Source organism: Aedes albopictus, chromosome 3 (assembly GCF_035046485.1).
Source record: "Aedes albopictus strain Foshan chromosome 3, AalbF5, whole genome shotgun sequence".
Taxonomy (NCBI): Eukaryota; Metazoa; Arthropoda; class Insecta; order Diptera; family Culicidae; genus Aedes; species Aedes albopictus.
The window spans coordinates 356,390,640-356,403,918 of record NC_085138.1 but is presented as its reverse complement, the minus strand read 5'-3'; the positions used below and the strand labels follow the sequence as shown (position 1 = coordinate 356,403,918).

General features: G+C 42.9%; 2 long non-coding RNA genes across 2 annotated transcripts; both read left to right on the top strand.

The window, feature by feature from the left end:
- Positions 1–9,496: 9,496 nt before the first annotated feature.
- LOC134291720 (uncharacterized) lies at positions 9,497–9,894 on the top strand. The gene is made up of 3 exons (XR_009999252.1): positions 9,497–9,611; positions 9,676–9,749; positions 9,804–9,894. It is a non-coding gene; the product is annotated as an uncharacterized LOC134291720 (long non-coding RNA).
- A 2,171-nt stretch (positions 9,895–12,065) lies between these two features.
- Positions 12,066–12,516, top strand: LOC134291719 (uncharacterized). The gene is made up of 3 exons (XR_009999251.1): positions 12,066–12,233; positions 12,298–12,371; positions 12,426–12,516. It is a non-coding gene; the product is annotated as an uncharacterized LOC134291719 (long non-coding RNA).
- Positions 12,517–13,279: the final 763 nt, after the last annotated feature.

Genomic DNA, 13,279 nt, shown 5'->3' with positions numbered 1-13,279 from the left:
CTGAGTTCAGCAGCTTTCAAGAAACCCCCCATGACGAAGAGAACAAAACTGCCGAAAATACACAATTTCCCCTACCTATATCAAAAAAATAAAAAAAAAAATATTTTTCGGAAAACAAAATACTGCATCCCACAAAAAGAACAAACTAATCTTGCACCCGTGGGGACGCAAATCATGGGCATTTTTTTCATGAATCCACGAGTACGCAAAAAGATTCCATTTTGTTTGGGAGAGGGGTAGAAAAATATTAAATATGACAGTAATGTTAACACCCATAAGAGCGCAAAAACTTTGAAATAACCATATAGGCGACTTTCTAATGTGCGGAATGCCAAAAAGTGATATCCAATGTCAAAAAATTATGCATTTTATGGAGATCCTAGAGGAATCCTGATAAGAGGTGATTGAAAAATCCCGCTAGAAATTCTTGGCGGAATTCAGAAAACATCTCCTAAATCAATCCAAGAAAAACATCCCAGAAGGGACTCCTTGAGGAATCCAGGAAGGAACTCCTAGAAAAAAGTTCACAAAGTACTGCTGGATAAATCTCGTAATTTCAAAAAGGAGGAACCTCAGAAGAACTTCCTTGAAAAATTTCAGAAGACTCTTGAAGAAATCATAAACAGAAGGAGTAAATTCCGGAAAGAGCTTCTGGAGGGATAATTCCAGAAGGAAACTCTTGGAAGTAGAGGTATGCGCCGATTTGAAATCTGTCGGCGGCGGCGTTTTGCTCGTTTTTGGCCGGTGGCGGCGGCGTGATCGGCGTGATGCTGAATAAGTTTTCGGCGACGGCGTGAAAAGGCGCGGCCATATTTTTTTTTGTAATTCCGTTAATTAATATAAGTGTTTTATTTTTCAGTAACTCATCATGTTGAAGATGCTTTGACATGCTTATAGTTACGGTTTCTTTATTTTTATTAATTTTCACATGTTTTTTGAAAATTTATTGTAAAAATTGTTATGGTGAATCATCATTCAGCTGCCCAAAAAAATATGCAAAATGACCTCCTATAGGAACTCTCGGAATAAATTCTAGAGGAATTCCCGTTGGAACTTTTTGAGGAATTCCCAAATAAACTCTTAAAGAAATTCCTGGAGGAACTCGTAGAGGCATTCCTGTAGGTTCACATAGAGGAATTCCTGGATGAACTCCTAAACGAATTTCCAAATGAACATCTAAAAGAATTTCCTAATGAACTTTTAGAGGAACGATTAGGAAACTCCTGGAAGAATTCCAGAAACAAATCTTAGAAGAACTCTTTGAGAAATTGCCGGAGGAACTCTAAGAGGAATTGCCGGAGGAAATCTGAGTGGAATTCGCGGGAGAACTCCTAGAGCAATTTCCAAAGGAATTCTTAGGAGAATTACCGGAGGAGCTCATAGAAGAATTCTCGGTGTAAATTCTGGGCATTCGTTGTGCAACTGTCAGAAATACTTTTAGAGCAACTAGTGAAGTAATTGCTGGAAAACCTTTAGAAGAATTTACAGAGGATCCTTCAGAAATTGTTGAAGAAATTCGTAAAGGAATTCAAGGAGAAACTCGTAGAGAAATTACCAAAGATATTCCTAGATGAGTTTAAAAAAAAAGACACTACACCGTCTTCAGCCAGAGGCTGCACAGACTAAACATTACACATACACGAGACAACGAACAACACACATAACACCCAGTGGCCCAATGGAGAATTTTCCGTTTGACAAAAAGTTTTCCCCGACTGGAGCGGGAATCGAACCCGCATTCCGAGGCTTACGAAACGCCTAAACGACTGACGCCGCTAACCGCACGGCCACGAAGCCCACAACCTATGCTCCCAAAGGGAATCCGATTTCCAGTCAGTTTCCGGATGAACTCTTAAAGGATTTCCCGGAAGAATGTCTTGAGGAATTCCCAGCTGGATGTCTAGAGCAATTCCCGAAGAAATGCGTAAAGAAATTCCCTGAGGAACTCATAGAGGAACTCTTAGAGGAATTCCCGGAGGTACTCCTAAAGACATTATCGGAAGAACTCCCACATAAATTCCTGAGAGAAGTTCTAGACAAATTCTCGATGGAACTTCTAGAAGAATGCCCAAGAAATTCGTGAAGAAATTCCCGGAAGAACTCGTAGAGAAATTCCCGGGTGAACTCAGATGCCTCTAGAGAAATTCCTGGGAGAACTCCTAGAAGAACGTTCGGGGAAACTCCTGGATGTATTCCCGGAACTTTAGAGGAATTTCCGGAAGAACTTCTAGAGGAACTTCCGGGGGAATTCTTAAAGGAATTTTTGAAGGAAACTTTTGCCATACCCAGTGCAACTTCAAGAAAAAAACTTATAGAGCAACTCGTTATGAAATTGCTTGGGGAACTTCTTCCCGGTGAAACTCGTAAAGGTGTTCCCAAAGATATTCGAATTCCCGGAAGTACTCCTAGATGAATTTTCAGAAGAACTTTAGAGAAAGTCACGGTGAAACTCTTAGTGTGATTCCCGGAAAAAAAAAATCGTTAAGGAATCCCCGAAGGAACTCGTAGAGAAATTCCCGGAGGAATTCCTGGAAGAAATCCTAGAGAAATTCAAATAGGAACTTCTAGAGAAATGTTCGGAGAAACTTCTGGAATAATTTCCGGAAAAAATCTTAAAGAAACTCCAGGAAGAATTCCAGGAGAAACTGCTACAGAACTTGCCGGAAGAGCTCCCAGAAAAATTCTCGGAAGAGCTCCTAGAGAAATTACAAGAGAAACTGCAATTTCTTTGAACTCTTAAAGGAATTCTCGTAGAAATTTGTTAAGGAATTCCAGAATGAACTCGTTGAATAACTCGTGGAGGAATTCACGGAGGTGCTTCTAGAGGAATTGCGGGACGATCTCCTTAAGGAATTCCCAGGAAACACTTCTAGAGGAATTCCCGGAGGATCTCCTAAAAGAATACCCGGAGTATCTCTTAGAGAAATTTCTGGAGGAAGTATTACAAAAAGTCTCAGTGAAACTTTTGTAGCAATGCCCGGAGGAACTCCTAGAGGATGTCTCGGAGGAAACCCTCGGATTTCCCGAAGTACCTTCCAGAGCTCCCGGAGGAACTTTTAGCGAAATTTTTGGCGAAACTGAAACTGAAGAAGAATCTCCAAAAGAGTTGCTCGAGAAATTTCATCTCTTCTGGAGATAAACACGACAAAACATTTTTTTCAGAATCACTAGCATTTTCTTCAATCTTCGGAATCCCTACATTCTTTCTTCAGCCATCAGTTATCTTCAGGATAACCCCTGGTATTTTTGTGAACTCGATTCAATTCAAAGGACAAACTCTTTTAATTTCAAAACATCGTTGATGCGACATACGAATAACTACCGGTGGAACTGAGTGTAATTAGATGTATTTTAGCGTTCCAAATCCGAGAGAAAACTTCATGAGAATTTCCTGGAGTTCCTAGTACCTGGAGAAACTGTTAGAGTAATTTCATTAGGAACTTCTGGGGGTCCTTTTTGATGTTTTGTCCTTCGATCTTTTGTCACCCAGCCCAAAATCTCTATCCTTTGCATGAAATGGGCAAAATTGACCATACAACTTAATCTAAAAAATAATCGAAATTGCATAATGAACTAACAAATGCAGCCTGTTAATGAACATCTTAAAAGTCAGCAATGGCGTCGGCCATGCAAAGGCTCGTTGTAAAATAGAGATTTTGAAGTTTAGATCTCGTATAACTTTTTCGAAAAACTGTCTTCTGTCGCACAAGATAGCAAAAACCATCGAGTATACCACCGAGTCAAGAGTGTTATTTTTCCATTACCCACCCCAATCGAGTCGGTAAAGCTATTTTCTGATTCTCGTCGACTAGGTTGAAATTTCTAAAATTCCTGGAGGCACGCACGGTGCTACCGGTGAAAGCGTGCTGTTGTTTCTAGATGAGCCCAGTCAGCAGTGCCGTCTGGCTCTGTTGCTATATTTCATTATATGGATAGAAGTTTGGTCCTTGGAATACCCATGTGGTACTCGTGCTGTCAGAAGTTTACTGTTGAATTTCAATGTCACGTTTCAACAAGCTACGCCCATAGCTTCCATTGATCATGTGAGGTCCACTGCATATTATACACACATTTACTGGACGGTTCTGCCTTATCAGACGTCGAGACACACCACCAGTGCTTCAGTTGCTTTGAGCTAAAATCGAATTTAGCTAGTCCTGCGACCATGCACCATTCCGCAGGTACATACGACGATACACTCCGGCGTAATATGTTGAGGTCGTTGTTGCTTTTGCAAAGTGGGAACACGTTCCGAAATTGGCAGATCACGTCATGAAGCAACAACGGTCCCATCGGGACTCCATCGTGGAAGGTGCTAACGACTTGTCACGAAAATTGAAGCTGCACGTTTCGAGTTAATGAAAATGACAAAGTGTGCGCGCGATTGAATGAACGAAAACTGTCGTCTGGTCTCCGCTGGGAGAAAAAGGTGAGGAAAGTTCAAATGGAGTCTGACTATCCGGTGCAGTCGCGAGTCCAGCCAGCAACAACCGCGCTGCAGAGCAGTTGTCTAATTGAAGACACGACTTCAGCCAATGGGTGGCCTGTCACCCTCGTCAGGGCAGGGGGAATTCCGTCCGGGTGAGTCGCGAATGCGGCTTTCCAGCTTCCAGCCTGGTCCGTCTGTGCTGCGGTGGCGCAGATGCAATTTGCAATTTGCACCTTGCGCGAGCTTTTATGCAAATGTGATGGCTTTCGCTCAAGTGCATCGTCCGTGGAGATAGGCTGCTACTCGAGCGCAGCGCAGTGCAATGAGAGGTGAATCCATTAGCAGGTCTCGTTTCTTGTCAGTGTCGCAATCGATTCGAGTTCATTCAAGCTGAACTATGCGGAATTTCTTCACTTCTCGATTCAAGTGCAACCACCGACCCCTACCACCGACAACGAAATTCTCATAACGTTTTAATCAAACTAGGGAGACACCGCTCATAACGGGTCTGGCCAAAATCTACCCGCAACCATTGGGCTCCGCAAGCCGGCAACCTAGACCGTTTCCCCATTATTCTGAAGAAGTCCCTCCGGTTGTTGGTTGTCGTTTTACATTCCTCTGCGAGGGCACGAACGGCGGCCGTTTGTGCTGTCTAGTAACAACTGAATACAGCAGCCCCAACACCGAACCGGGTGCTAAAAGTTTCATCGTTTGTTGTGTTTGATTTTAATTTTAAATGAATGAAATACAAACACTCCCCCCTCTCGTTGCAACAGCTCGTCTACCGTTTGGGGCTGTCCATAAACCACGTGGTCATGAGGGGGGGGGGGGGGGGGGTTCGGCCAATGACCATTTTGTATGGACAAATAAATTTTTTTGTATGGACCAATGACCACGCGGGGGGGGGGGGGGGGTTTGAAAAGTCCCAAAAAAATGACCACGTGGTTTATGGACAGCCCCTTTGTCGTTTGTTCGTCTTTGCACCATCCTCCCACTCCAGCCCACTGCTAGAGTCTAGTGGAGCGAAGGTTGCTTTCGTTGCGGCTAACCCTTCCGTATAGAACAGAGGTTCCACATCTGCAACTCAAGTTCTATGAAGAAGTACTATGAAATCAGATTCAATTTAATGTAACATTTGTGCACATTTGTGTAGTTGTAGTAGTAAGTAGTTGATTTAAACTCTTACACAACCTTTCACAAGAAAATGTATTAAAATATGCAGTTCTTCCACGAAATCTGCAAACAAGCAGGACATCGCAGCAGAGGCAGACCCAGAGGCTGATGGCGGCGCAGCCTCAATAACGAAATCAAGCAAGTCAATAGAAATTTAACCTGGCCACAGGTCAAGGCAATGGCTGGCAATCGCCCAGGATGGAAATCTTTTAATTCGGCACCCAGGACTGAAAGTAAGTAAGTATGTAAGTTCTTCCACTAGATGAATCTTAAACTCCAAATTAACCATCAACGCCCAAAGTGTCTCATTATTTATTGCCAATAGTCAAGCTTCAAGTTTTCAAGCTCTACGCACAACGTTTATAATCTCAATGTATTGTGATCCGTATAGATACAATCTGAAACGGGTGAAAGTCAGGATAACTACTCAGGAAGAATAGAAAAATGCTAGGTATATCTAAGAACATGTGTCTTTCTGTGTCGCTATTTTGCTCTTACTCTCTAACTCGGCAAAAATCTCTAAAAGACTCACAGAAGACATCCCGGGAGGAATCCCGAAAGAAATCATTGAATAAAAATTCCGTGAAGAATCTTTCAAGGAATACCCGCTGGAATCCTGGCACGTTAAGTGAAAAGAATTCTCAAAAGATTCTTCGAATATATTTTAACAGAAGCCTTTGAAAAAATGCCAGGAAACCGTATAGTAATTCCAGCATAAATTTTTCAAGGAATGCCTACTAGAGTTCCTGAAAGATTTTTTTTCAGGATTTTATAAAGCAAACCCGGTATAAATTCCTGAAATTATTCCTTCATAAATCCCGTAGAGATACTTTGTTACCTTGATGACTACAAAGTAACTGTACTCCAACACCAAGCGTATAGTAGAGCACCATCTTCGTCTGAAGTCTGCTATATTTTATTCGCTTCACAATATTCGCATCTTTGCGCACTTGGTACCCGCGTCTGCACTAAATATTCTCGAAAACTCCGTAACTTTTCGGTCTACCTCCTTTTACGTAACCGTCGAGGGCAACCGGGACCGGGAGAATCAGCGTCTCATATAGAGCGAATTTTGATGGCGACGCCTGTTACGTAATCTACGCCTGTTACGTAATCCGTAAAAGGCCCTATTCGCAGCTGCAATACCCCTTTTCACTTCATGGGAATCGTCATTTCCACATGTCACAAGTGTTCCAAGATAAACAAATTCTTCAACAACTTCAAACGCATCCCCATCAATCACTAACTCAGAGCTTACATCGCTAGGCCTGCTTCTGTCTCTACTCACTATCATGTACTTCGTCCGGTTTCTGTTGCGCAGAAGTCACTGTGAATCATTTCTAGCAAGTAAGTGTTAATATGTTAGAAGGAAGTCGCAGTAACTTCTGCGCAACAAAAACCTGCACCGCCACGCCGTGACTCTTCTGTGACAAGTGTGTCACTTGGGAATGATAGTGCTATTCCTCTACACGCAAGACGTCCTAATCGCTCCTTCGAGTGCAAAGTTGAACAGCAAATTTGAAAAAGCCCTGCTTCAATCCATCCAAGGTCACGAAAGAGAGAGAAATACTTCGTCTGCTATCCGAATACTTGATTTAAAGCTATGTTCATTTAGAATCCGGAATGACAAAATCACGTATATCTTAGGGATGGAATAACAAACATAAAAGGTGAAGCCCTCAAAACAAAGGTTATTTATTGTGCTTTCATGGAAAAATATCATTGAAATTATTTATTTTTCACACATTTTCTCACTTTTTCAGTGTTGACCTCTCTAAAAATCTGCACAACGGTGGTTAATTTTAGCAACAACCCCTTCCGCACGTTTGTTCAACAATCAGGTCATCTATGCAGTGTCCTGAGTGCCTTGACTAGTCTGACTAGGATTCCGAAGAAAAATTGCCAAACTTTTTTTTTATTGCGAAATGAGGGGCAATCCAGTCAATTGAGAAAATGCGAAATTTTAGTGTTTTTTTTTTCTCCGGCTGTCATGGCAGCTCATCAAAATAGGTAAAACCTCTACATATCCCTTGTGTGCGTTTTTGAAAAGCAGCACGCGATTGTTGAGGCTGTCATCCTTGTATGAATTGGTTCTCATCATCTTGTTGCGAAAAATCCATGCCCAGAGTTCGAACTTCTTGCCAAATCTTCAAATTCAAAGCAGATCAACCCAAGCTTTTTTCTTCGGAGGACACTTCCTTATGCCATGGTTAACAACATCTGTGCACATAACACATAATGGTTATGACGATATTAACATTTTTCGCGACTGTCGTATCTGACCATGCTAAATTTTCAACGTGTTTGTGCAAGATTTTTTTCCTCCTCTTGTCTTCAATCTGAAATAACTTTTCACTCGTTGCAAGAAAATCGATGAAATTTTCACCATTTAAAGAGGATTAGTGTATGATCAGAGTGCTGCAAAAGAATGATGATTATGTTCATTGAGAGCGCCACTAGAAAATGTGACATGATTCCGGATTCTAAGTGAACGAAGCTTTAGATCCATCCAGCGTTGCGCGTATCAGCCTAATTAGTTTCGCCTGAAAGCCATGTTCTGACATTATCCTGCAAAGCTCATTTCTCCCCTATTCTACCTTCTACTCTAATCCTTCATACCCTCTTACTCTTACGCATTTACTCTAATCTATACCTTATTCTATACCCTAACCCTTCACTCTATTCTCTTTCCGACCCTTCACACTAGCTCTCTATCCTACCGTCTACTCTACCCTCTTCCCACCCCATCTACCCTAATCCTTTACCCCAACGTTCCACCCAAACCTTCTACTCTACCCTATACACAACCCTCTACCCTGACCTTCTACCCTAATCCTTAAGCCTACCCTCTACGCTACTCTCACTCTACACTTCCGTCTACTCTACTCTAACCCTACCCTCTATACCACTCTCTACCCTAACCTCTGGCCCTGTCGTCTTGATCAAGGTGTGAATGTGATGAGCAACTTCTCAGAATACCGTATTTTAGAATGTTCTGAAGATATACACCTCCAAAAGGCTTTCTTTAGTTGCACTGGACACCCATCGAGTTCATAACTTCTCGCTTGCCATTACTAAAACCGCTTGTACTGGTCCCACAGTGCTTTAATGAGGGAATCTAGTTTGCGAGAACAGGAACAGGTTTCCAGAAAGTTTCCAGAGAGCCCAAAATAGGGCTTCTAAGGGGATTTAGGGGGTTGTTTTAGGGGATTTCAGGAGCTTTTCAAGCTCGTTCTGTCAGGTTTTGTTGGCGTGTTTATGGAACTACGTGGATTTCATGGACATCTCAGGAATCTTTAACCCTTTGCGGCCGGATGAGCAAAATAACCCCGGCGATGAAACCGAGCATAGCAAACGTATTCGAGGGCCAGCGAGGTTGCAGTAGCAGTGACGAATTTAACCGGCTCCAAAGGGTTAAGAGGCGTTATACGAGATTTTAGGGGTGTTTCAATGCATTTCAGAGTCATTTCAGAGACTCTGAGAATTTCAAGGACGTCCGTAGAGGTTTTAGAGGCGTTTCAAGGGGTTTCTGGAGCCTATAAAAGACAACCAAAGGGGCTTCAGAGGCATTTCAAATTGATTATGATGATTTCAAGGGCGTTTCAATGGGATTACGAAGGTTTCAGGGGCATTTCAGATCAGGGTTGTTTCAGGGGGTTTCAGGAAAACCCTTAAGGCAAAACTGGAAGCATTTCCTCATTTTTTTTGGTTTTTGATTTTTTATTGAATAACGAAGCATTGTTTTTTAAAAACGGATTACGTTTCCGTTATGCCTCTGAATCCCGCTGAAAATTCTTTGAAATTCCTAAAATCCTTCAAAGATCCCTGTTGCCGCTGGGAGCACTGCCTGTCATCCAAGCTGTCACCGCATAGAATTAGAACATTAGCTGATAGCAAAGATCGCCGGTGACGGATAAAGTTAGAGTCCAAAGAGGGAGAAGCTAGGACAAATTTACTATTCTACTTATAACTAATTGAATTCGATATTCTACCTAAACATACAATTCGAGTAAGTGACATAAACTTTAAATCTAGTGAAGTCTTGGAACTAATTGGAATTGGAATATTTACAGTGTGTACAAGATTGTTAGCTTAGTTGTAGCGTCGGAAGACAGACCCATTGGTTCTGCATCATGATACCTAAAGTGTAAGAAAACATGAATTCACAATTAATATCTATTAATAAATTGCCTTTTTGCAGTTTAAAGCTGCACGAAAACGTAAACGTATGCGTATTCAATGTGCTGCTCACAACTCGGTGTTTCGGTGCCTGTCTTGGTCTGATCCGCGCCAACAAACTTTAAAACTTTAGAATGATGGACATTACATATGCATCGCCGAAGAGAACACGATCGGGAGACAGCGGCATCTCTTCGCGCCCCGGATCAGATCGTGACCCAACGCCGAAGGCCAGCGCCAGCGGGAGCAGCGTTAACTACTCGCGCCCCGAAACATACTTCTCTCTTCCGCAAACCTGCAGCAGTAGATTCGGAATGAATCAAACAACGTTCAGTAGAGAATCAGCTCGTTATGCCCTGCGAATACGGCACCTCCAAGAAGAGCGCGCATTGCAGCAGCGCACACTGGATGCGGAAAAACGGGCTCTTACTCTAGAACGCCAAAATTTGCGGGAGAAATATAAACTGCTACAGAAGCAAATCCGAAAGAAAGCAGATGACTATTGTGAAACCAACATCCACAAGTCATCGGCCAAAGGATTTCATGGACGTTCAACTGATCAGTGGACGGAGCCGCACCAACCGATAACACAATCGGGAATGCAACCGACCACATCGATACAACCAGTGTGTCTTGAATAAATTACTGATCGACAACAACTTCTTGGGAATCAGCAGCGCGATGTGCGCGCGTTTTCCACATCAAATTCACAAGCACCGCAAAAACTTGTGAATAGTAACGAAAAACTATACAACATGATAAGTGTTGCATCACTAGACACTTTCTCGGCACACTACCGAGCGCGAACGGGAGGTTGCGTCAACTGCTCGCACCCCGATTCTTGCGACGACCTGCAAAGGCAGGATGGCAGTTTTCCAGTTAGTGTAGCCAAAACAACCAAAATCTCCGCTCGTATGGCCGTCCTGTTAAAGGTACAAGAAGAGGAGCGTTTACTTCTGCGACGCGAGTGGGAGGCGGAGAGACGAGCCTTAGAGCACGAGAAACACTTGCTGTCGAAGAACCATCATCTGTTGAAGGAACAACTCTCGAGACGACGAAGTGTGAACAAACGTATCCAGTTTGCCGAACAAAACTCACAGCACGGTGTTCTTGACGGTGTATTTGGCGAAAACAAATTATCCTCTGATAATAATAATCTACCAGCAGATGACCGAGCAGCTGAGGGTGCAGACAATACACCATCAAAGCGAAACTCGATTGTCCACTCAAAACATCAACCTAGTCTACTACAACAGTCGGCGCCTATAGAACGTCTAGCTATTCCTTCGCAATCTGACGGGATTCAGCAGCGGCATACAAGTGCGTTTCCCGAACTGATTCCGAAAAAACACGAAATAATTATGGGCAGCAACACGTCGATAGCAAACAACAGTACAGTTTCAGCTCCGCACTTTACGTCGTCAGGTTTGATAGCAGAAAGCTACCTAATCAGAGTGTCGACTACACTGAGTCGGTTTCCATATAATTCTGATGCCAGAACGACCGCAAAAAGCAGTGGTCTCCAAACAACTTCTCATCAATCGGCATTTGAAAATAGCGGGAGTCTGTCAGCTATAAGAGCGAACGCGAACTTCTGTTTGAATGGTCTGCAATTGAGATCGCTTCCCAAAATTGTGGCTCCAGTTGTGCCTGACCCAGCTCCCCCTCCCTCGTGGTTAGCAGATCGACAATTGATTGCTAGCTGTTTTTCTACCACTACCCGAGATACTTTGGAAAATATTGAATCGAACAGTGAATTAGGTGATTTGGCTAGACGCTCGAAAATGCATTTGAGAACATTTAGAGCAATTTTTCTGGGGCTGATAGAGAATTGTTATTTTTCGTATAGATTCAGGGACATATGTCTAGCGAGTTCATCAAATCTGATGCCTATAGTTAATGGATGCAGTTGGTCAGTAAAAGCAGTAAGCATAGTCGGACGTGTGAGACTTCAGCTGGTTTTGGGTCAGTGTGTTAAGCTTCCTTCGAGCTTTAGAAACTTAGGTCGCCCAGATCATTTAAGTGACCAAAACTTTGGAATAGACCAGAGAAGAAAGACATCACGAGTAAGCGTGATGATAGGCCAGTCGGAATTGTTAGGACAACTTGTACCCAATCTTTAATAGTAGCTGCGTTGGTGCTCGAGGTAATATGCGATGAATTTTGAACATAGGTAACCACTACAATTGGGATTGCGGCAACGGTGCTAATGGCAGAGGCAGAATGATGGTAAAACTGGAACCGATGGCCAGTGTTACGGGGGGGAGTATGTTGCCGCTGGGAGCACTGCCTGTCATCCAAGCTGTCACCGCATAGAATTAGAACAATAGCTGATAGCAAAGATCGCCGGTGACGGATAAAGTTAGAGTCCAAAGAGGGAGAAGCTAGGACAAATTTACTATTCTACTTATAACTAATTGAATTCGATATTCTACCTAAACATACAATTCGAGTAAGTGACATAAACTTTAAATCTAGTGAAGTCTTGGAACTAATTGGAATTGGAATATTTACAGTGTGTACAAGATTGTTAGCTTAGTTGTAGCGTCGGAAGACAGACCCATTGGTTCTGCATCATGATACCTAAAGTGTAAGAAAACATGAATTCACAATTAATATCTATTAATAAATTGCCTTTTTGCAGTTTAAAGCTGCACGAAAACGTAAACGTATGCGTATTCAATGTGCTGCTCACAACTCGGTGTTTCGGTGCCTGTCTTGGTCTGATCCGCGCCAACAATCCCCCTTAAACCCCCTCGGACCCCATGTAACGCACCTGACACCTGCGAAATCTCCAAAAAGGCCATCGTAACCCCTCTGAATCCCGCCAAAAAATATATGATACTTCTTGAAATGCCACCCGAATCCCCATAAAACCCCTTCGGATCCTATGTAACGCACTTGAGACCCTCCGAATCCCTAAAAACACCCTCCGCAATACCTCTGAAATCATCCTAAAATACTCTGAGACTTCCTGAAATGTCTCAGAAACCTCCTTAAGACCCACTCGGACCCCATGTAACGCAAATGAGACCCTCCGAAACCTCCGAAAACGTAGTTGTAACGCCTCCAAAATCTGTCAAAAATCCTTTGAAACTCTTTGCAAAGCTTTCGAAAACCACCCTGAGATCTGCTGGTACCCCGCTGAATCCCCTGAGGAACCCCTGAAACACCCCTGCAATCTCCCTTTGTTCTCCGATATAAACACTCCCTGGCCGCCGTTGCAATAGTAATCGTTGTTATTAAATTTTCTAATGCAGAATATTGGTTCTGAGTAGCTTTTCCTCTTTTTGAGTAGGGCGTTGAAAAGGTGCATACAAATTATAAGTGTTTAAAAATAGCATGCATGAAAAAGGTTTTAGTTTGCACTGCTCGGGATCCGCTTCTCCAAACACACCAGCCGCTTCACCGCTATCGATTTCCTTCCATAGCAGACCCATCTGGAAACGATAACCGATTGTCCTCGTCGTCTATGTCAGAATCTCCATCTGTTGAAGC